This window comes from Pinus tabuliformis, chromosome X (assembly GCF_031772625.1).
Source record: "Pinus tabuliformis cultivar Carrire ecotype Pingquan chromosome X, CPIR1, whole genome shotgun sequence".
Lineage (NCBI taxonomy): Eukaryota > Viridiplantae > Streptophyta > Pinopsida > Pinales > Pinaceae > Pinus > Pinus tabuliformis.
This window is the reverse complement of record NC_142308.1, coordinates 891,742,423-891,766,062: the sequence shown is the minus strand read 5'-3', so window position 1 is coordinate 891,766,062 and position 23,640 is coordinate 891,742,423. Positions and strand designations below refer to the sequence as shown.

General features: G+C 38.7%; 1 pseudogene; it reads right to left on the bottom strand.

The window, feature by feature from the left end:
* Positions 1–402: 402 nt before the first annotated feature.
* Positions 403–23,003, bottom strand: LOC149142556 (AP-3 complex subunit delta-like; annotated as a pseudogene).
* Positions 23,004–23,640: the final 637 nt, after the last annotated feature.

The window sequence follows — 23,640 nt, the reverse complement described above, 5'->3', positions numbered from 1 at the left end:
ATGCATATCAAGGGATTGAAGTGCTTCGATTGAGCTAATCTTGGCCATATATCTTGTGTTTGTAGGAAAATTCAACACAATGAGAGAAATTGACAACATAGAGGTAATCACGCATAATACAATTGTACAATACTAATTAAATTAGGTTTTGAGATTGAATCTGTCACAAGACAAGATCTCAATGACATAGGAACATGACCTCCATCCAATCATAAAGCAGACCATTATCAGTGATAGTTAATATAGTATGGATTACAATGTTATATTTGAGGTTTAATGACAACCTTACCCCTGTCCTTAGCCAAGAAAATAATTGCTTGGTACTCAAAAGTACATCACACATAGTCGAGTTATGGAAGTGGTTTCATCTTTTTTTTTTAACTATCTTGCAGTGGTTTCTTTTCATGAATTCATGTTTGTTATTTGCGAACTCATACGAACATCTAAAACTTGCTTATCACCTAGAAATTAGAAAAAATCATCAAGTTTCTCCTTGAGGACAAGCTCATCTTGTAATGGTACTCTTCCTTGTGCAAGCACTGAAACAGGACTAAGCTTTTGCAAAAATATACTATTCATGTGTGTGATAATCTGGGCAGCGCCAAAATCCTGGTTTATCCCTATACCTTGAATTCCTTTTGGATTTTGATTTTTCAAAAGACACCCTAGAATTTTGGATTGCAGGTTTCTGTGGAGTGGTTTTTGAGAGGTTGAATTCGGATAATCCACAGTATTCATCTTATTTCTTTTAGTCGACGTTTCGAGCCTAGAACAAGACTCATCATCAGGACTTGATATACAGAGAAGAGAAAAAAGAATCTGGTATAAATATGGAGAAGGCTGACCGCTAGGGTTTATAGGCCGACCTAATGATTAAAAACTAATATTTTAATTTATTATGTTTAATAATTGAATTTCTCCTTAGGACCTAGTCTAAAAATTTTTACCGAAGAGCAAAGGGTTTGATTGGCTTTTTTTAAAAATTTATACTTCTATTAAATTAAATTAGTTTTTTATGCTCAAACTATTTCTATGGTCAAGCTACAAGAAGGTATCGTACTCAGATTTGCGCAATGTTAATTTAGATTTATATTGTTTCATTATTTAATTAGGTTTCTGTTTAAAAGCTTATTTGCAACGCATTGGTTTTATTTTGTAATGTCCAACGACTTTATTTATGAGCTGAATTTTATTTTGAATTCCTTCTAGTTCCGTTATAAGGCCAAGTAAATTGCATGCCCTCTTCTGCACCTCTACATCTCCACTTTTTGAAAGGCGACTGAAATTCAGTTTAATTATCTCAATAGCATTATCAAGTGCAGAATATGAATTGAGTTGTTTTCCTAAATTGACTGACAAACCTCCATGCACTTCTAACAAGGTGAAGTATTCACCATCCATAATCACATCCACTCTTGCTCTACTAGGAAGTTCAATATTTGACCTTGGGTCAAAGTTTTCTTCATCTTCAATATCTACCAACCTTCTCTCATTTTTGCAGTCTACATTTGGTTGCCCGCTACTTTGAGGCACAACACTTGAAGCCTCTTCCTTCTGGCCCCCAATTCCAATTTCTCCCTTTAAACTAGAACAACCAGATATAGCTCGTTGCAACATTTTCTTAGGCTTTAAGTATGCCCCTTGAATTGGAGACTCAATTGCCAAGGAAAGATGAGATTTCGGCACTCCCACAGAGTCTTTCATGGAATATTTAGATACAAAACAATTGTTTCTCTTCATGTATGAATAATAGCAGAATACAAGAACTTTGAGCAAAAAATGGAGATAAAAACATCTCACATATGGTGGAAAAAGATTTTTTTTGAGGCTGCAGAAGAGATTCTATAATCTCACAAGGATTTTGTGAGTGCTCAATGTATTCCCCTATAATCCAAGTAGATGCAGAAAGTACTAAGTGGAGAAATGGATACTCAAGCAAGGCAAGATCAATAAGGAAGCTATAAGAAACTTGCACATGTTCAGGCCTGACATATTTAACCCTTATTCCAATATCTATAAGTTGCCTTTCTACTTCTTTGCCATGCTAACAATGAGGGAGCCTTCCAATGCCACCTAGAATAGAAACTTACCAGCCAAAGTCAACAACCAATTCATACACATTCCTGCTACAGGTCGAAGGAATATTACCCAAGATTTCATTAGAAAAAATTAGGATGTAATACAAGACTATAATACATCAATACTCTTACAGTATAAATGAGGTTGTTCTTAGATATAATCCCCACAATAAGGTGGAGGGAAACCACTTGGATAGTAAGACCTGGATTAATCAGAGCCTTTAAGATTACTTCTTTGTTTTTAGATGCAACCCATATATTCTTCGGCATTAGAGTAGTGAATGCATGCAGTCCAAGATACTTCAGGTTGGGATCATCTTCTATCATCAAATCTTTCACCTTCTCCACAGACAATTTAACTACTGCAACATAATCTATCAAGCTTTATATCACAGTCCATATACACTGAAAAGCAACGACTTCATTGTTGTCTTATGCATATGCTGGAAAATGGGCTCCACAATATTCTTCCCCAACCTAGGCTCCAGTGGTGCCAATAACCCAAAAATATTCACAACCTTAATAAACATCTAATTATTTGTAGAATCCACTAAAAGCCGGTAAAATTCAAGTGTGAGGGAAAATAGGTTTTGGAGTCTCTCGTGTCTAGTTCACAAAGCATGCCAACCACTATTCAAGCTACTTGGGGATAAAAATCCATCAATCTCTTGAAGGAAACCCTAACATCACTTGGGTATTGCCAAAAACCCTTAGAAGCACTATGGTGGCCTTCTTTTTCAATAAAGTCATGTTTCTTCCCAACATGGTGAAAACCTCCAGCATTAAATGTCGTGCAAGATCTAGGATTGCATTTCAATATAAGAATTCTAATGCAAAACTAGCTTCATACTCATTAGTACTTATTAAATATTTTCTCAATTTATTAGTTATAAGTATCAATACCTTTTTGTCCTCGTGGAAGCTCTGGGATGCAGCTAAATACCTGTTTTTCTTATGACAAAATCTGGGCATACTCATGAGCTCAACAACATGAAAAGAAACCCAAGACATGTCAAAACCTTGAAGCATATTCATATATGTCAGCTTCTATAATGAAAATGCCTTTGTGTGATGACCTGTTGATTTAATTTCCTTGTGTATTTCCTCCATTGTTTTTGCTAGATACTGAGCTTCTCCTATCATCTATACACGAAGACTTTTCACCAAGTCGTCTAGTGTTTTCTAGAACAAGGAAGAAAGCTAAGGGGCTAGTGCTCTGAGAATGTCATGGAGATATCAAAGGATGAACAGTTGTCCCTATATTGTTGCCAAGCCTCAACAGGAGACCAGAGAAAAATAAGCACTTGGTATAGATTGTGGGATCATGTAAGCGCGTGGGGCTACCATGTCAAAACCTTCAAAGTGATGACAGGTGACATTATTCTTATGATTCCTAGACCCATTGTAGCCCCTCGGAGAGCTAGTGTTGAATTCGTTTTCACACACCTCAATGGTGAAAATGACGTTGGGATTCATAGTAAACCATATATTTTTGTCCTTGCAATTCTAATGAGTCAATACACTTTGACAGGCTATTAAGCTTCTGTGCACCTGATGGAGGAAACAAAAAAAAATTGCAGACAAGAATGGACCATATGGAATTATAAGTGCCATCATTCTATCTGGTATTGTAGGTTGGGGATATATACTTGGTATGCAAATTTTGGTTACCAATATCCCAAATCTTTTGACCAGTACAAATAATGTTGGTGGTTATGCATTTGCTGAAATTTTCTATCACTCATTCAAGAATAGACATGGAAATGGAACAGGGGAAATAATTTGCCTTGGAGTTTTTTTCGTGGTTATATATAGATATATATATATATATATATATAATTTTATTTTTTTTGTGGCATGAGCTCAACCACAAAAAATTTGAGAATGACATATGCATTTTCTAGAGATGGAATAGTGCCATTCTCATAATTATGGCTTAAATTGAACAAGCACGAGGTTTCTTTGAATGTTATTAGACTTTCAACTAGCATTTCGTTTTGCATGGCACTTATTGTGAGTACAAAAGACTTAGATTTAATTTTAAATGTATGAATTTTGTAAAATTAAAGGAAGAAACCAAAACCTCAACAAACTAGGTTTATGGATGCTTGTTCTTATAACTATTGCTTATTATCTCTAGGAAAGTGGTGATAGTAGAAGCAATATCTATAAAATATGATGTGTATCTTCATATCTATCAAATATGTAAGCCATTAGTGCAGACTTAACGAGCCATGGTGAGAACATAGGTGCTTAATAAGAAGAGAGATACACTGGAGCTATGAGATTTTCCAATTCAAAATCAATTTGATCCCTGAAAACATGACAGGACAACTTTCCTTCAAATCTTTTCCAAGGTTTTTGTGGTGAAGTAAAATTATAAGTGTGAACACGAACGAATTCCTCTAGCCCGATAATGGGTCTGGCCACAACAGATACATTCTATGGAAGATTTCCTTAGATTAGAATCAATCAATAGGGCCTACCTCTTGGTCACTTATCCTACTTGATGATGTCCTCGCTTGCTCACGCCAACAATCACTCGCTTCCTTCTTCAAGTTCCTGAAACAAGTAAACAATGATAGCACGTAAGCATAATAATATAAAATTGCAATTCAACCTACTTAATGAGTCAATAAGAATCAATCAATGAATATGTAGTATTACAAAACATGAAGGAAATCAATCGACAGTTGCATATATTAATATCAAAGAGAGATTACAACCATTCATCTTGACATCGCAATCTTCCTCTGACAAGACTAGGTTCCCACACTTCTGCTAGCATTCCATGATGGATTCAAACAACAATGGTTTAAAGGCTCTTCCATTAAGAATTCACTCCAAACCAAACACAATTTTCCCTCACACAACTAGATGGCTACAACTAGTAATAGCTTTCTTGTCTAATCAAAATTGTATACTCACACTCAACCCACACTCTAACTAGCTTGTGCTTCGGAAAAAGGGAGGTTTATATAGGAAATATGGATGGGATATGGATCCTCTTGTCATGGGAGAAGGACTTATCCCTTGAGGTAGTTCCATCATTATATGGGAAAGGAGCCCAAACTATCATCCTTGACCCCATCGGGCCAAACCACTTACCAAACTTCAGTTATGAAGCGTTTGGAGCTAGAAGCTTCAACTCCAAATTTAAAAAACTTTACATAACAAGACCATTACGACTAGAACACAGTTCAGTCACACTGATCATCTTGGGGAATCGTGCTAATCTATGCACATCGGCACGGGGGAGACAAAGGTCATTAGCATCGGCCTTGTAAACTGGGAAAAACAAAAGTTTCAAGGGAAATGGTGCAAAAGGTAATTGATCTGCTCATGAAGAGGGACATAATGGGAGTTTCTCCATCAAGGAAAAGCATGTGGGGTTCACTGTAAAGGTCCTCCAGGATCAAGGAATGGGGAGTATAGGGACAGTGACAAAATTTTGTGTAAGAAATGCCCCCTAAAGCGTGAAGGCTGAACCGGAGTGAGGGATGAAAAGCTTTATAAATCAGTGCGGGGAAACGGTCTACCATCGAAAAAACTACAAGCAAGTACAGACACATATACATAAACTGAGATCTTTGTGAAATGATACATGAATCCTCGCAGAGACACAACCATCCAAATAATGATCATGTAAATGGATCCAGGTATGGGCACAACCATCTGTTAAAGAGGATCATAACGAAACCAAACTACGGTCACGGCCAGCCATCTGATAGAGACATGCATATCATCATAACCATGTCACATCGCTTCACAACCTGGAATTTTGTGATCTAAGTCCACGGTCATGTAGTCCAACATGACCCGATCAAAGTACAGATTCTAGCATGTGAATAGATGTGTTGACATCAAACATACTAGAAGATCACTTGATTACCAATCAATGATGTAAATTGTTAACAAGCGCGAGAGAAACCACCAATAATGACAATGGCCCTCAAGGTACTGTCAACACAATTAACAGTATGTGAATATAGGAACTGAAGTCGAACACCTATGAAATCACTCGATGGAAAGCCAATGACGTGAGCTTGTCGTCGAGTGCAAAGAACATGCCATTGAGGCATGCAAGCTCTAAGGTACTGGAAGTGAGTCTCGCAGTCAACTTCCGAGATAATGAGTTGATGTCGACGGAAAGTGACCATGTCGAAGGAGGGCCATAATGAATCCCACATCATTGACGTGAGACGAGAGGATGCAAAATGATTTTGGATGATACAGAGAAACAAAGGTAAGTGTAACTACAGAAGGACAACTCTTGAACATATCGGTGACACAACTAGAAGTTTGGCAGCTTTTGGATCCATAGGATCAGTGGTCATGGTGACATAGCAGAGATCAAATGGAAGGAAGAAATGAATGACCCAAACCCAGGAAGGTCAACAATGCAATGGAGGATGTCCCAACCTGACACAAATCAAGGAGTGTCATGTTCAAGAGTAAGTTGCTGACACGACTCGATAGATTTCCAAATTTTCCCCCACCATTTTTGGCAAGTACCCCAATTATTTTTTAATCACATGCTTGAAGGGGATAGCATATGCTTGCACTATAAGTTCATCCTTCGGATGAATCCGACCTAGTAAGTTTAACGAGCCATAGGAAGGAGAAGCTCATGTTCGTCATGGTAACGAATCTGATGTCATTTAATAGTTTAACAAGTCCGACAAAGGTGTAACTCAGTATCTTTTTCATGTTTAGATAGTTTGAAAAAGACATATAAAAGGAAACTCCTCATGGTCAATTTTCGTACATTTGTGTCTCTCGAGCCCGAAAAGGTAGAAAACAATACTTGAGAGAACCGCTTGACCATTCCAGTCAAGGTGTACCTTTTTCATAAATAGTGCCTCCCAGCCCAAAAAAGGAGTAAACTTATACTGGGCACATGACATTTTTCATCTGTTAACGAGTTCGAAATGATAAGGGCTCAACCATCTTTTCATTTTTAAAGGGTTAGAAAAGAGATGAAAGCAGACCCCCCATTTTATTATCTTTTACGAGTCAAAAGGGAAAAATACTCGGCAATATTTCATATGAGTTTTATGAGTCGAGAAAAGAGTTGAAACATGACTCGTCCTGGATGAACAAGTGGTATAAAGGGTAGCAATTGGTTATGGTAATGGTATAATTTCTCAAAACATGTAATGTTCAAGAGGTTGGCTAACAAAAGCACTCATCATTGCGGTCCCTCAGTAAAGGAAAAACAACCAAGTGAAAGCGTATGATTAGCCAAAGATATGGTGGCAATGGAATGAAACAACCAAATCTCATCTAGCAGAAATTAGCTGATAAAAATGTAATAACGAGATGTAAATTGGGCATGGGTTCATTTTTACACAAGCTTGAACCATGGAGAAATTTTCTTGGATTCAGTTTCATGTTTACACAAGATTGAAATGAAAAACTATGCTTGCTATAAGATCGCATGCCCCCAGCATAATGACTCAATCGAGGTACATGCCCCCCAAGCTTCATTTCAATTAACTAGGTGGCTGGAATGAAGGTTCACTTTCGAGATCCTGGAAAGACTTGATTTGGAACAGGGAGTTATTTCATTTTTTAATGAGGTTGACACAGTAAAAGAACTATCCTCAAGACCATTGTTTCATTTTCTAACGAGCTTGACATAAGACAAAGTACTATGCTCCACATCCCTTGTTTCATTTTTTAACAAGGTCAACACAAGACCAGGAACTATCCTCACATGTTTCATTTTTTAACGTGGTTGACACAAGAAAAATAACTATCCTCGTGACCCTTGTTTGATTTTTTAACGAGGCTGACACAAGACCAAGAACTATCCTCACGACTCCTTCTTTCATTTTTTAAGGAGCTTGACACAAGACTAGGAACATTGCTCCAACCCCTTGGTTCATTTTTTAACGAGCTTGACACAAGACAAGGAACTATGCTCATTACCTCTGTTTCATTTTTTAACAAGGTTGAAACAGTAAAAGAACTATCCTCATACATCTATTCATGGACCATACGATAACATGGCTCCCAAGACCTCTTCACTAGATGGAAGGATCACGCTCCATGAGGAATAAATGTCATTTGGTACCAAAGACAGATCAGGTTTCAATGCCCCTAATACATAATGTACTATACCATCTGTGTGATCAACATCAGGTGAGGAGATAGAACATGTTGCCACATAATTTACCTGTGGCAGGAAGGTACTACTTGAAAACAAGATCCGATAAGGGACGATGGTTGCAAATGAGGCGCTTGGTGACTAACGAATGACAGTTGATTAAGAGTCACAATTCTCCCTTCGTGTGGAAAACAAACCACATGGAAAAACGAAGAAACAAGAGCTCCCATGACATAAACATAGTCGCGTCCAAGGGGAAGATTGAAATCTAAACGACCTTGGACTACCATCACATCTATATAGACGGTCTTCTCTTCCAAAGTAATAGGGAACTTTGGAAGGACCCCTAAGGATTGACTGGCTCCTCTGTTGAAATCCAATAGATTCTGAGTGACAGGTACAAGCTATGGGCAACCCGAAGCTTGCCGAGTAGTAGAATACATGATGCTAACAAATGCACCTTCATCTAATATAGTGCCATGTATTACCATATTATAGACTTTTACTGTAATCTGGAAAAGCACATAAGACAGGAGGTGGAAAGCAGTCAAATGACTCCAATCAATAGAAGTGACATAACTACTTGGTGGAGGCATCATATGATTTCCCCCATGCTTTGTAGGAATAGGAAAAGGACTCTCCTGAACAACTAGGATGGGAGTTTCAATTTTCGATTCATGAGAATCTGAGGAGATGAGAAGAACATGAGCAATATGATCCCCACTCTCTTCCGGAACAGAGTGAGCAACTGGTGGCAGAACCAAGTCAACACTCACTTTGACCAATGTTTGGTTGGGAACAAACATAAGAGAGTCTCGCCTAGGAAGAGCAAGACGGGCAAGAGATGAATCCAAGTCAATCTCATTACAAACTAGGAGAGCGTTAGAAGAAAGCCTCTAATAACCAACAAGAACTTGGGTTTGAGGAGATGCAAGGTTTTCCAAAACTTTGGAAGCTTTATCCATAAGAGGACAAAGGTGAAGAAGATGCATCCCTTCACATAACCTACAGGGGAATATAATGTTTCCCTTCTTATTACCATCATTAGCTGAAGGCGTAACATCCACATGATCTCTAGAGTTTGACAAGGATGGTCGATTTAGGTCTTCAAACCATACCTCTAAGACTTTGGGAATGTCAGGACAGTATCGAAGGAGATGGTAACCCTTACACAGCTTGCAAGGGAATTTTATGTTCTATGAAGGATCAGAAGGTTTGTCGATGTGGGGCGCATTTGGAGTAATAGCCACACGGTTGGCCTCTCACTTATCTAACTTCTTCATCTCCGTCTTCTTCTTCTTCTTCTTAGCCTCCTAGTTACTGGATTTCAAAATTTCACCAAGTGAAGTAGAAGATGAGGGTGAAGAAATAGGGGAAGAAGGTGAGGGGTCAACCTTAGAATCATCATGACATGACTCGAATGAAGGAGATGTTTGGAGAGGAGTTGGGACACTCATGACCACCAAGTTCGAAAATAACCAGACAAGTAAGCCAGTGGTTAACCCAGGGAGGGACAATGTTTCCACATAAGGAGCACCAACATTTCCAAAAGAAGGAAAAGGAATAGGATTCCCTTCCGAGGGGAACCCTTGACTGGAGGACTCTAGAAATGTTTCCACTCGAATCAACTCTAAAGAATCACTAAGGAAGATAACTTTAACCAAGAATATTTCATGGGAAGTTAATTTTAAGACACCAAAACAAAACTTTGCCTTTTCATTTTTTAAGAGTCAAGAAAAGGACGAAAGGTGACTCTATCGCTTTCAATTGGAAACGAGCTCGAAAGGACAAGTGCTCAAATGATATTTTAAGTTTAATGAGTAAGAAAGATCAAATGAATGCTCTGGATGATCTAGGTAAACATGATTACCAGGCAACCATGAATTGCATAATACCTCCTGGCGAACCAAGAAGTACGAGCAGGCAATCTCCCTGAATGATGTTTTTGGTGTATCACATTTACAAGGTGGCCGACCTGACTTCCTAAGGATAAAAGGATTGCAGCCTAGTGGGGTCTCCCATTATATACTCAATGGTACGGGGAGCACAAATCTGTACTAGTGTCATCTAATGCCAAAGCTAACGACAGCTGCTAGGTTTAAAGACATCAGAACATTTCTCTAGCCTAGACCACTAAATGTGGGCCTTAAGCTTCAATGCTTCCATAGGTTAATAAATTTTAACGGTTGATCTTGAATTAGGTTTCAATTTTCAGGTCTTAGCAATTCTACTCGAAAAACCTAAAATGCAACTAAATGGGACAACACCCTTTCAATTCAATGAAATGCCTACACTAGAGAGGGTATAAACTACTCAATCAAATGCAAACAATCAAGCAACGGAAAACAAAATGATCTTTCACTACTTCACTTTCTCAAAAAAGAAACTAATGAAAAATGAATTTCGATTCTTAATTTCCTAACAAGCACTTATCTATTAGTCATTTCGAAATGGAAAATTTCTCTTCCTATTTCAAATGTTGATGCAATTCTAGTTTTTTAAGAGATGCAAATCATAATGATGCAACAAGCTAGAATTTCATATTTTCTCATGAAACAACAAAACAAATTTTTCGCATGCAATCTTTCAATGATTTTTTTTTTGAGACTATGAGCTCTTCAATCAGATACAAACATGAAAAGAGGAGTTCATTTATATGAATGAAACACAGACTTTACCAAACACAAGACTGATAATGTATTCTATGCCGTAAAAATATGTTCAAACTAGCAAACGAAACTTTTTTCAAACTTGTGCAAAAAGAGGTCAAAGTCGTAAAATGACAATAAAAAATCAAATGCAAGGAGCAAACACACCCACAACCGGACTTGATGAGTCCACAAGCTACTGAATGGATGAATAGCTAGATGTCCTAGTGTCATTAACCATTCAATGACTCGATCAATTAAACAAAAATATGACAAGCCAACAAGCAAGTAAAACCAAATGAAAAGTAGCTTCCTAATTAGGGAGAAAATAGTCAAAAGGGTTCACGAGGTCAAAAACTAGAACACACTAGCCAATCTTCACTTACAGAGATCAGCGCGACTGCCTAACTGACAACAAGCACCAAAGGATATTCAGCGTGACTGTTCCTCCCCAATTTTCACTGGTTGGCGTGACTGTCAGCCAATTAACCACGCTGCCTGAGGGAACTAAGCAAAAATAAAATAAATAAAAAACAGGGACCAGATCTACTACTATGAATTTTAGACTTATGCCAGTAGGCAGGGGAAAAGAAATGGAACCAAATGAAAAATGTGAAACTTGCAAAGTTCTCATGAAATCATGAAATCCAAAACAAACAAAAGATGGGATCTCCCCAACAAAGTTGCCAATTTATGGTGAAGTAAAATTATATGTGCGAACACGAACGAATTCCTCTAGCCCGATAATGGGTCTAGCCACAATAGATACATTCTATGGAATATTTCCTTAGATTAGAATCAATCAATAGGGCCTACCTCTTGGTTGCTTATCCTCCTTGATTATGTCCTCAGTTGCTCACTTGAGCAATCTTTCGCTTCCTTCTTCAAGTTCCTGAAACAAGTAAACAATGAAACACGTAAACATAATAATAGATAAATTGCAATTCAACCTACTTAATGAGTCAAGAAGCATCAAGCCATGAATATGTAATATTACAAAACATGTATGAAATCAATTGGTAGTTGCATATATTAATATCAAAGAGAGATTACAACCATTCGTCTTGACGTCGTAGTCTTCCTCTGACAATACTAGGTTCCCACACACTTCTGCTAGCATTCCATGATGGCTTCAAACAACAATAGTTTAAATGCTCTTCCCTTTAGAATTCACTCCAAACCAAACACACTTCTCCCTCACACAAATAGATTGCTACAACTCGTAATAGCTTTCTTGTCTAATCAAAATAGTATACTCACACTCAGCCCACACTCTAACTAGCTTATCCTTGGGAAAAAGGGAGGTTTATATAAGAAATATGGATGGGAGATGGATCCTCTTCTCATGGGAGAAGGACTTATCCCTTAAGGTAGTTCCATAATTATAGGGGAAAGGATCCCAAACTGTCATCCTCAACCCCATCCGGCCAAACCATTTACCAAAATTCTGTTACAAAGCTTCTAGAGCTGGAAGCTTCAGCTCCAATTTTAAAAAAATTTCCATAATAGGACCAACGTTACAGGAACATAGTTTAGTCACACCGATTAGTGTGGGGAATAGTGCTAATATCTACACATCGGTGCGAGGAAGATAAATTTCATTAGCGTCGGCCTTGTAAACTAGGAAAAACAGAAGTTTCAAGGGAAATGGTGCAAAAGGGAATTGATCTGCTCATGAAGAGGGACATAATGGGAGTTTCTCAATGAAGGCAAAGCATGCAGGGTTCACTATAGAATTCCTCTAGGATCAAGGAACAGGGAGCATAAAGGAAGTGAAAAAATGTTGTGTAACAGTTTTATACAAAAAGTTCTCAACAATTCAAGCCTCATAGAGTGCCACTGATTCTCTATAGAACCTAGTACTAGATATATTGGTTAGTAAAGCATTGGGATCTTGGGAACCCTTCTCACCATGACAACATTTCTGTTGGAATCTAAAACAATGTTAGAGACTTTAAAAGCACAAAAAATAAACAATGTCACATAAGCAATTTGATGATCGACTCCAAAACCCATATAATCCTCGCTCTATTATACATCTCAAAGATGCAAAGTTGAAGTGTTATTTGTGTGAACTCGAAATCTACATCTTCGAGCTTCGTAACCTCCATGGGCATATTAGGCCTAGGTGTACATGTCTTTGTCTTGTGTCCATAGCCAATGCACCGATACACACATGGAAAAATAGAAATAAGAAGAATTGATAGATCACCCCTACTCTCAACTCAGAGGTGGAATAAAAAGCATAAAGAACCTTACATGACCTCCTTTTCCATACCTTAGGTACAATCCATACTCCATACCCAGATGCAGTTCAACTTTGGTATGGCAGTGCCTCAGTTCACTTCGTGGGGATTGGACTAGTAACCATTGGTCCTCGACAGATAGAACCAACTTGCACCCAATTCATATATATTCATAGAAATCAAGCACAAAGCATAATATGCCTATTATTAAATCCTTTTCTTTTCTTTAATTCTATTAGCTTGATCTATGAATAGGACTAAGTTCCCTTCTATTATATGAATTAAATTTTTCATTTTCCTAAAAGTTGTACAATTGGGCACTTGATATTTGAGATTGGGTGTTGTAATGCATCACCCGATATGTTAAACCACGAGATTATTTTCTATTTCATATACAATGAGGAAGGGAAATTGTTATTTGGCTTACCCCTGAACATTCCTAAGTGTTTAGTTGAGTCACGAGTCGAAATTCAAGTTGCTCTCCTTCTTGTGTTCTTTGTCTCTGGTAGCCTTCATTATTCCTTTCTGTCAAAAGTGAAATATGTTTTTGTTTACATCTATAGGTAATGATGAACCTACAAAGCTATAGCAAGACAATGGGCCTATGTCAAGTCTGATCTCTCTCACTTTTGTCCTAAACTGATGGAATTCCCTTTTGTGATAGAGCCCTTTAGGTCCCAATGTTGCACCTAGGATCTCTAGTACCATTTGTCACATTCCCCATTCGAGACACTATTTTATTTTATTTGTCATCATTATCCTCACCTTTTCCACATCATCTCACCTCCCCACAGTAGCATATGTATTTGATAGTTTCCCATATGTCGCAGCATTTTGTAGTTCTGGCTCGAAAGGTTTTTCTGCCACATGTTTTCCAACATCTATAGTGCCATGAGTTCTGCAGGCACTGGGCAATGCTCCCCACATAGTTCCCTCATGTGCAAAATGGCATATTGTCAATAAGGCCTCTTCCTCATTCAGTCCCCCAGATCATCCAACGATATCCATCATGCAAGCATAATGATATTCTTTTGGAGTTATTCGATGACATCTAGCCATGGAACCAAAGTAATTGCAACCTTCATCAACTAAACCTACATGGTTGCAAGTAGAGAGGAACCCTATGAATGTAACATGATTTGGGGTCATGCCTTGGCTTAGATGTTTATCAAGCACTTGAAGAGCTTCCTTGGCAAAGCCATCATTGAAATATCCTACAACCATTGCATCATAGGAAACCTTATGTCTTACAAGCAGTTTCTTAAACACTTGTCAAGCATCAACTATGCTTCCCATTTTAGAATACATGGTCATGGGGACATTAGACACCCCTACAAGGTTTAATATCCACTTCTAATAATGTGAGATGCACTTGTTGCGTCTACTCTAGAGCTATTAGGCTAGCACATTCACTTAAAGCACTAAATAGGTGAGCTCATCAGCTTTCCTGCCAGCACAATGCATATGGAATTCATGGTTCTTTTGACATGGCAAATGTGCACAATGCCAAGCAAGGGGGGCTAACCCAATCACAAGCCCTAATTAGACCTCCTTTCGTTTGGAATGGCTAGCTCCAACAGGTTCTAAGGGACCCCGTAAACTATTTGAACATGTTGAAAGATTGCTCCCAAGAGGAAGACTTCAGTTAAATAAAAAAAGATAGAATAGCTAACCCATATGCATTAAATCCTATCTATGCCACTTATAACTACTCTAATATATCCCGCAAGAGCATGATACAGAGGTTTAAACATCATTTATATGTTCAGCAGGAGCATAATAAAGAAGGTTAAACATTATGCATAGATTCAAGTCCAATTAATCAATCACTGAATTCAAAGCTGGACAAGACTATATTGACACTAAATTGCAATCCAATCACTCGTATTGGAGTCCACATTCTTCTATGGAATTAAAATTGCAATTGATGTTTAATTTAGTTTCAAGTTAGATACCATTCACAAGTTAACCATGAAACCGAATCACATTCAATTTAACAAGACTAATAGTGAACTGTAAGTCATCAATATGCATAAATATAAATCACATTTACATCCATGCCAGTAACAGCACTCTGATCCAAAACAATACAATCCTGGTTCTCAAACTAAAGGCTCCTTCTTCCTTCAAAAACAATCCTCCTCATTCACAATAAGGTGACACTCTTTTCTCCAAAATCAAAAGCCCTTTCTCCTCTTGGAAGGTAATACTTATGCGGCCTTGCACGAAGGTAATACTTATAGGATCATTAGCGTGACCACTGGCATGTAGAAGGCATAACGGTTGGGTTGATTCATTTCCTAAGGAGGAGAACAAGTGTTGGCAAAATGGGTTACTGTGTATTGTCTCCCCATGATGAAGGCACAGATAGATAAGCTTATGGAATGCACAGGTAATGCATGGGCTTCTGACCCAGAACGGTTGCATCCAGACCCTTAAACGCAGTGCTTTTGCATACATGGCTCTTTGTATCCCCTCCTGCATCCTTTACTTCTCACCTACTGAGATGGCTATCATTAGCTTCATAATTCTGAAAGATATGACAGAGACATTTACATGAAACATAGACGCTGCTTCCATTAACTTTATAACTATGGAAACAAGTGTGAAAAGGATCTATGCATAAAACACAGTCAACATACAATTTCCCGCTCAAAGCATAGGCTTGGCACAATTTTCGAGGGCCTCCTTTCATCGCAATCGGGTATCGGCTCCCTCTCAGGTCATAGGACCCATGCCTTCCACCACCCCGATGCGCAATTGCACTATCGGGAGTCCACAGGCTTTCCCTTTACACTGAAAACCCAATCCCATTATAATTTCAGAAAATTTGGAAAACAAAGAAAAACACAGGAAAAACTCGAGTCAATCACCCAAGCTGGACCTCAAATATTATATGCTGGAACCTGTAAATATCGTCGGGTCCGACCTATTGCATATCGCAATATTTGCAAGCCTGAGGCTCTGCCGATCACAATGTGCGATAGGGCTTCGAACCCAAAAAAAAAAAAAATATATATATATATATATATATATATATATATATATATATATATATATATATATATATATATATATATATATATATCATATTTGATAGGTCGGCAGGTCCACTATATCGTTGTGCATAATATGTATAAGGCCTGGGGCTCTGCCCATATGCGATATCTGATTAGGGGGTGGACATGAAAACACCTATACGTTAATGTTCATACATCCCTTCGGTTCCATAATGTTACCATTCCCTTTGGAAAACCCCAATTTTAATGTTTCAATGCAAACACATGGTTATACAGAAAGACCCGCGTATGGTTGTTGGGGCAGATTTGAAAACTTATATGTCAGGGTTTATAATCACTGGAAAGTCAGGGTGGTTAGGGCACGCCATATACATAGATCTTGGACCCTGCCGATAGCAATGAGTGATGGTATCAGATCCGAAACACAATATACCTCTGTTAATATGGTCGTCGAGTCTGGAATGCTTATGCGCCCTTTATATATGGATTTGAGGCTTAGCCGGTTGGCAATTTGTGATGTGGTGGAGGACTCACTCACATCACTCTCATTCATTTGTGATAAATCAAACCTTTGCCCTTTGATCAAGGCAGACTACGATGAGTGAAATGGGTGATTCATGTGTGCTTTGTGAAGGATTTCCACTATAAGACATGGTGATGGGAATAGTAATGTGATGAGGGTTTTGAGGGGTTAAAAAAATCCCGATAAATATAGGAATGAAGGGCTTAAGCGAGGGATCTGTTAAAGGGCTTTACCCATCTATGTTTGAAAGATTTGGCTCTCCACATAGTTAAAATCATGGGATGCAACAGATCATTTGGAGGGATGAAAGACCAGATTTATAGGGGACCCATTGAAAATTTGGTATTAGAGGCATGTTTCAATAGGGTGGTAGTTGTGGCCACAACAAATGGTGAACCACTGGGCGAGCCAGCTATCTCTACTTCCAAATAACCTTCAAATAAATAGAACATCAGGATGTTAAAATAAACTTGAAATGAAAACTATATAGATAGACAAGCATGGGTTCCACTTAAATATTAGTGCTTTAGAAGGGATAGAGACAAATAGCTTCTACTTGATGATATGATTTTGACAGGCATTCTCCAATGGCAGCATTATGAGGCTTATTGACTTCCCTTTACCTATTTCCCTCTTTCAAAAATCCCTTTAGGGCCATCACTGGTTTGTCCATGCCTATTTAGGTGTGTACTTCAGCTCTTTATTACTCATCAAGCTTGATGTAGACATATTTTTCTTGCACTTTATATGAGAATTTCAGTGCTATATTTATTGATTGAATGGGGTGCATTCATGGATCATGCCATATTTTTAAACCGCTTAAGCAAGGTTGGGCTTGTTGTGTCAATCGATACTCTGAGCACAGCAATAGTCATTACACTAACTGGCTTCCCAAACAACTTGTCCTTGTAGGTAGGCACAAGGACTTATCATTTCATTTCTTTTTAGACAAGTCCTTCCAGTTTTAGGCACAAGGACTAGAGAACAATTAGATTTTCCACAGGGTATGAGACAGTGAGCTTAGCCCATGAAAGGAGGTTTACTTGTGAGTAATAGGTATTGGACCATTTAGTGTGGTGGATGGCACCAGTGGAGAATGACTGTAAACCTTACAAGCAAGTATAGGCTAGGTCTGAGTGCGATTTATTTATATGCAGCACTCCTCCATGCTAGTCCAACTATAGTTAGACATATTTTTGTCTTATATATATGTCCTTACGTGCTCCAGATATCCAAGTTATCAACAAATATTACATAGTTCCCAACAGATGCCCATTAGGGGTTCTAGTTTGCATTCCACTGTTGATTCTCAAGTGCTAATGGGCTGATAGAAAGTTTGCTTGATTGGAAGGGAACTGATGGATTCAGGAACAACAAAATCATCAGCAAGTTAATGCGGAAGGGAAAGGCTAAGAGTGGTGAATGAGGGAAACTCTGAAAGGTAGAATGAGACTAGAGGACTACAATTAGTTGGCTGAAAAGGAATGTAATTCAAAACAACAGGAGAACAAACTTGGAAGAAAACAAAGGAAAGGACAGAAATACAACTAAACTAACAGCAAAAAGAAATGAACTCTAACCTACTCAGGAGGCAGCCACCCATGCGGTGACTACTGGAAGTACCTCTTTAAATGCTAGCCATTAACAGGGAGCTTTTCAGTCTCCCCTTGTAATGTTTTCAACCTGTAAGTCCCTTGACCAATCTTTTCAATGACTTGGAATGAGCCCAGCCATAGATGTTAGAATTTTGTGTGTTTACCCTTTGGCTCACTCAGCTTGTCCCATTTCAAAACTAGTTCCCCCACTTTGAAATCTTTATCTCCTGCCAGATGATGATCAAACCATCTTTTTACAATCATTTGGTGATTTTGAATTTAATTATGGCTCTATCCCTTAATTCCTCTAGCTTCATCAGTTGGTCAATCCTTTCTTGAAGCAGGGTTGAAGGGGTTCCTCTTGAAGCTTGGGAGAGTTGTAAGGATGGGAGGGCAACGTTTTGGGGCAAGATGGCTTCCTATCCATAGACTAGGAAGTATGGAGAGTTTCCCAAGGCCACTTTAGGGGTGACCCAATCGGCCCAAAGGGCATTTGTCAAGGCATTGTGCTAGTTCCTTTGGTTATCAGCGACTGTCTTATGGATTATGTGGATAAGGTTCTTATTGGAAGACTCTGAAAATCCATTTCCCTGGGGATAATAGTTTGTTTCGTATTTTATGTGGATTGACTTATCAATAGCAAACTTAGTTAGTCTTAGAGATGAAATATAAGAAGCATTATCAAAGATGAGAGTGTCAGGGATGCCATACCTGTTAATAGTGAATTTCTTAACTAATGATATTACCTCATCTTCATTCACCTTCCGGAGCAGGATGGCTTCAGTCCATCTGGTGAGGTAATCAGTCGCTATGAGTATATAATTTGTGCTGCTGTGAGGAGTTTGGAGTGATCTCACCTATGACATCTAGGCCCCATTACTGGAACGATCGTTAAATCATGACAGGCCTGAGGGGAACAACAGGCTTTCTTTCTTGTTCTACGATGGTTTGGCACACCTTGCATTTACGAGCATAGGCATGAGAGTCTCTGAACACTATGGACCAATAGTATCCAACTCTTAATATTTTTTGGGCAGTGGTCTCTCTGCCACAATGACCACCTCCTGGGCCGTCATCCATTTCTTTCAATACATGGTTGGCATCATCTTTCTCTAAACACCTCAGTCAGATTCCATCCTGATTTCTTCTGTACAAGATGTTGCCAGCCAAATAATACAAATTGGATTTTAATTTGAGAGCTCTCCTCAATGATGCATCCATGTGTTCAGGACACGAACCTCACACTAGATAGAAGCGTATGTCGTGGTACCACGACTCAGAGTCCAAAAAGGTTTTTGATGCTTCTCACTCATAAATCAGCATTTCGTTACTCCATAAGAGCTCTTCCCTGAGTTCCCTTTGTGCATATTGTGCACTCAGCATTCCTAATTCTTCGGGTGCCTCCTTTTGGTCAGCTAAGGCTTCTGTCACCAGCCTGCAAAGTCCTTGCCATCAAACTATTTGTGCTGACTTTATCTCCAAGTCAAACTATTGTAGGGTGGTCATCCAGTTCCCTCTTCATTCACCCATTTCTTTCTGCACGAAGAGGGCTCTTATAACCACATGGGGCATGATGACTTTGGTCTTAGCATTTAGTAAGTAAGGGCGAAAATGTTTAATGGCCTTGAAAATTGCATAGCCCTGTTTCTCCACTCCTGGGTAATTCAGTTCCACTCCTTGGAGATTTGAACTCATGTAGGAAATGGGGACTTCATTGTTGTCATCATTTTCTTGAGTGAAAATTGTGGCATATGAAAGGTCTGAAGCAAAGGCGTATAAGAAAAATCCTTTGCCGAAATCAGGGCTGACCAGTGCAGAAGCTTCAGCAATGGCTTCCTTGATTCGCCAAAATGCTTCCTTGGCTTCATCGCTCCATTTGTATGCAACGTCTTTCTTCATCATCAACTATAAGGGGCATATTATTTTAATGAAGCCTGAGACAAACTTTCTAACGAAATTAATCCTCCTGAAGAAAGATTGCATGGCTTTTTTATTGGTAGGGGGCTGTATTCTTGTGATGGTCTATATTCTTTCAGGATCAATCACAATCCCGTCTTTAGAAAGGATATGACCCAGTAGTTTCCCCTCAGTGGCTACAAAGATGCTCTTCTTGGGGTTCAAAGAAATTCCATACCTTCGACATCTTTCAAAAATCTGCCTCCGGTGATAAATGCGATCCCTCTTGCGATATGAATACACAGTGATTTCATCCATGTACACCACTACCGATCTATTCATCAACCCTCGGAATGTTATGTCCATAGCTCTCTGGAATGTGGCACCCACGTTAATGAGCCCAAAAGGCATTTTTCAGTATGCATAAGTGCCCCATTTGGTGTTGAAGGTTGTCTTAAGCTGATCCCCATGTGATACCAATACCTGATTATATCCTAAAAACCCATCTAATAGGGATAACATTTCAGACCCAGAAACACATTGAAGGATGTGTTCCATAGAAGGGACTGGATAGTTTTGCTTTTGAGATGCTTTGTTTATGTTTATGAAATCAATACAGAGCCTGATGTCTCCATTTTTCTTTCTCACTAGCATAAGATTAGCTACCCAGTGGGTGTGTCTGACCGGGAATATGATTTTGGCATCCAGCATCTTGTTCAGTTCTTTCTTCACCAATGGTTCTAAGCTTGGATGCATCTTACGCAGATTTTGTTGGTAGGGCTTGGCCTCCTTTTCCAAAGGGATCACATGCTGCATAATATTGGTATCAAAGGTCTTTAGGTCTTCATATGTCCATGAAATGACATCCTTGTATTCTTTAAATAGTTTGACAAATGCAACCTTTCCTATCAGAGAACACCCCAGGCCCAGATTAACATTTTTTGGGTCCTTTTCGGTCCCAAGGTTGACCATTTCATACTTTATGGACAAGCTGTGTGTTTTGCAATTAGTAGGTTTCTTGAATTTATCATGCAAGTCATACAAGTGCTCCATCCTAGCCACTTATTTTGGAATCACATTGGGCTGATCCTTTTCCTCATCTTCCTCTTCATTCATAAGCTTTTCATGCTCCCTTTCGTCAATGACTGCACTCTTAAATGTCTTCTTTCAGTGTAGGAACTCAAGGATTTCCTCATCATCTTTGAAAACCTACCAATTCAATATATTATCAGGCATGGACAATCTGAAAATCAATTCAACAAAACATTTATTTTTCTTCAATCTAAAATAGGGCAAAAGTTTAGCAACCATATTAGCCATCAGATCAGCATCTTGATTTTTGCCTCAAGGTATGTATGTAATATTAAAGGAATCAAAACTGTCAATTAAATCCCATACCTCATGTTGGTACCTCACCAGGTGTGGAGAATTGTAATGTATCCTTTTCCTTACCTGATCTACGATTATCTATGAGTCACCAAAAACCTTAAGATTTTTCACATTCATACCAATGGTTTTCTTCAAGCCTTGCAGTGGGCCCTCATATTCCGCTGTGTTGTTGGTGCATCTGAACTCTAACTGGTTGGCCATTAGATGTTGGTTCCCTTGCAGGTCAATGAGAATACTTCCACCACCTGCACCTTCAAGGCACTTAGAGCCATCAAAATAGAGTGTCCAGAATATTGCATCTAATGTTACATCAATTGAACTACTATCTAAGAAATTGGTCCTATCATCTACTATAATATAGGATAGCTCATCAGTTGGATTATAGGAGGGAATTTCCAACTATGTGTGTGTCAAAGTTTCTTCAATGGTTTCTACATGAAACTCTCCAAAACAGGTTTCCGTATTATAAACATTGAAACTATAGTTCCCAAGGATGGAGTTGGTAAATATTATAGGTTCATTGGGACCATTTAGTTCCGTTACCACATACTTCATGTATCTCTCCCTATCGACTCTCAGCATATCACCCTTTCCCTTTTGAGGAAATAATAGATGGGACCAATCAGTCGACACGTATCCATTCAATTTTGCTGACTAGTCCCTCCTAAGCAGCATTCCATAGGCCTCAGGTATATCGACTACAACTATATCAATGACTTGTGTATACTGTGGTTTAGTAGCCATCCGAATCAACACATCCTTCAATTCTCTAATTACTATCACATTTGTCCTATATAATTGCATGATTCGAGTTCTATTTCTTCAGGTATGGCTTGAAGTCTTTTAGCCACAGCATAAGGCATGACAGTGGATGAGGTGTCAGAATCTACCAAGAAATTGTGGACATTCATGTTGAAAATTTCAAACATAGTGAGGAACGGTGGAGTCATAGATTTCAATTTCCTCCCTATCATGTCTATGCTGACATCTTGGGGTTTTTAATTCATTTTAGACAATGTGGCCTCCATAGTTGAGGGTATTTGGGTTGCACTAGTGGTACTAATAGGTTTGGACATTGGCTTCTTGGTTTGGGTGCTTGAGGTAGTGGGGCTTTTGCAGTTCCGCTCATTCATAGCTTTCAGCAGCAAATCTCTTTGTTGCATTAATTTTAACAAGTCAAAATATGTGATATTGGCCCTAGACTTCTTCAGATCATCCATGATATTATAATCTATGTTATAGACAGGATAGGGAAGAATAAACATACCTGTTTTGCCATTTTTAAGTGGGGGTTTACCATGTTGAGTAGCCTTCATTGCAGTGGGAGATGCATTTTCTTTCTCTGGGTGACTTGCAATAGGGGTGTTCTTGGGTTGACCGCTAGACCCACTCTTCTCAACAAGAACTCTAGGAGCAGACACTTTCGCAGGGCGAACATCTTGCTTTGTTTGGTCTGAGGGCTTTGTCGCACCTAGAAGCAACCCTTTACTGTGCATGTCGATTTCATTAGCATTGATTTCTGTAGTGTTGTCTCCCTAGTCATTATTCTCATCATTATGGAAATCCCACAACACATTAATTTGGGTTTCCTCATCTGAGGGTTCTTGTACTTAGTATTTCTCCTCATCTCCTTGTTCCAATTCGAGCTCCAGTATAGGTTATTCTTTGTTGAGGAGCGATCCAATCAAAGCCAATTCTTCTGTGTTTAAAGCCCCTTCATTAGGTGGAGCAGGTAATGCAATCTGACCATGACCACCCTCTATTTTCTTCCGGTAGAAAGGTTTGAAGGGTTTTCTGTTATTATAATGTCCTCCCTTACCACTAGTACTCTCTTTGTGATTCCTTCTCGTATCAATGGTTGTGCTCATAAGTTTCTTAATGATCCGATGCAACCCTACCACATCCGTGGTGTCCTTATCTTTAGTTTCTGCCCCTTTGTTATCATTTACATTATTCTTCTTAGATGTCTGAGGGACTTTCTTTTCTCCAGTTGTAGGGTGGCATGCCATGAGGCTGATCATTTCATTTTCAAATTTCATCACTTCATCAATAGCACCTTGTAAGGTTTGCACATTACTCCTTTTAACCTAAATTGTTATAAGGATAGGGAGAGCATAGACATAGAACTCCATG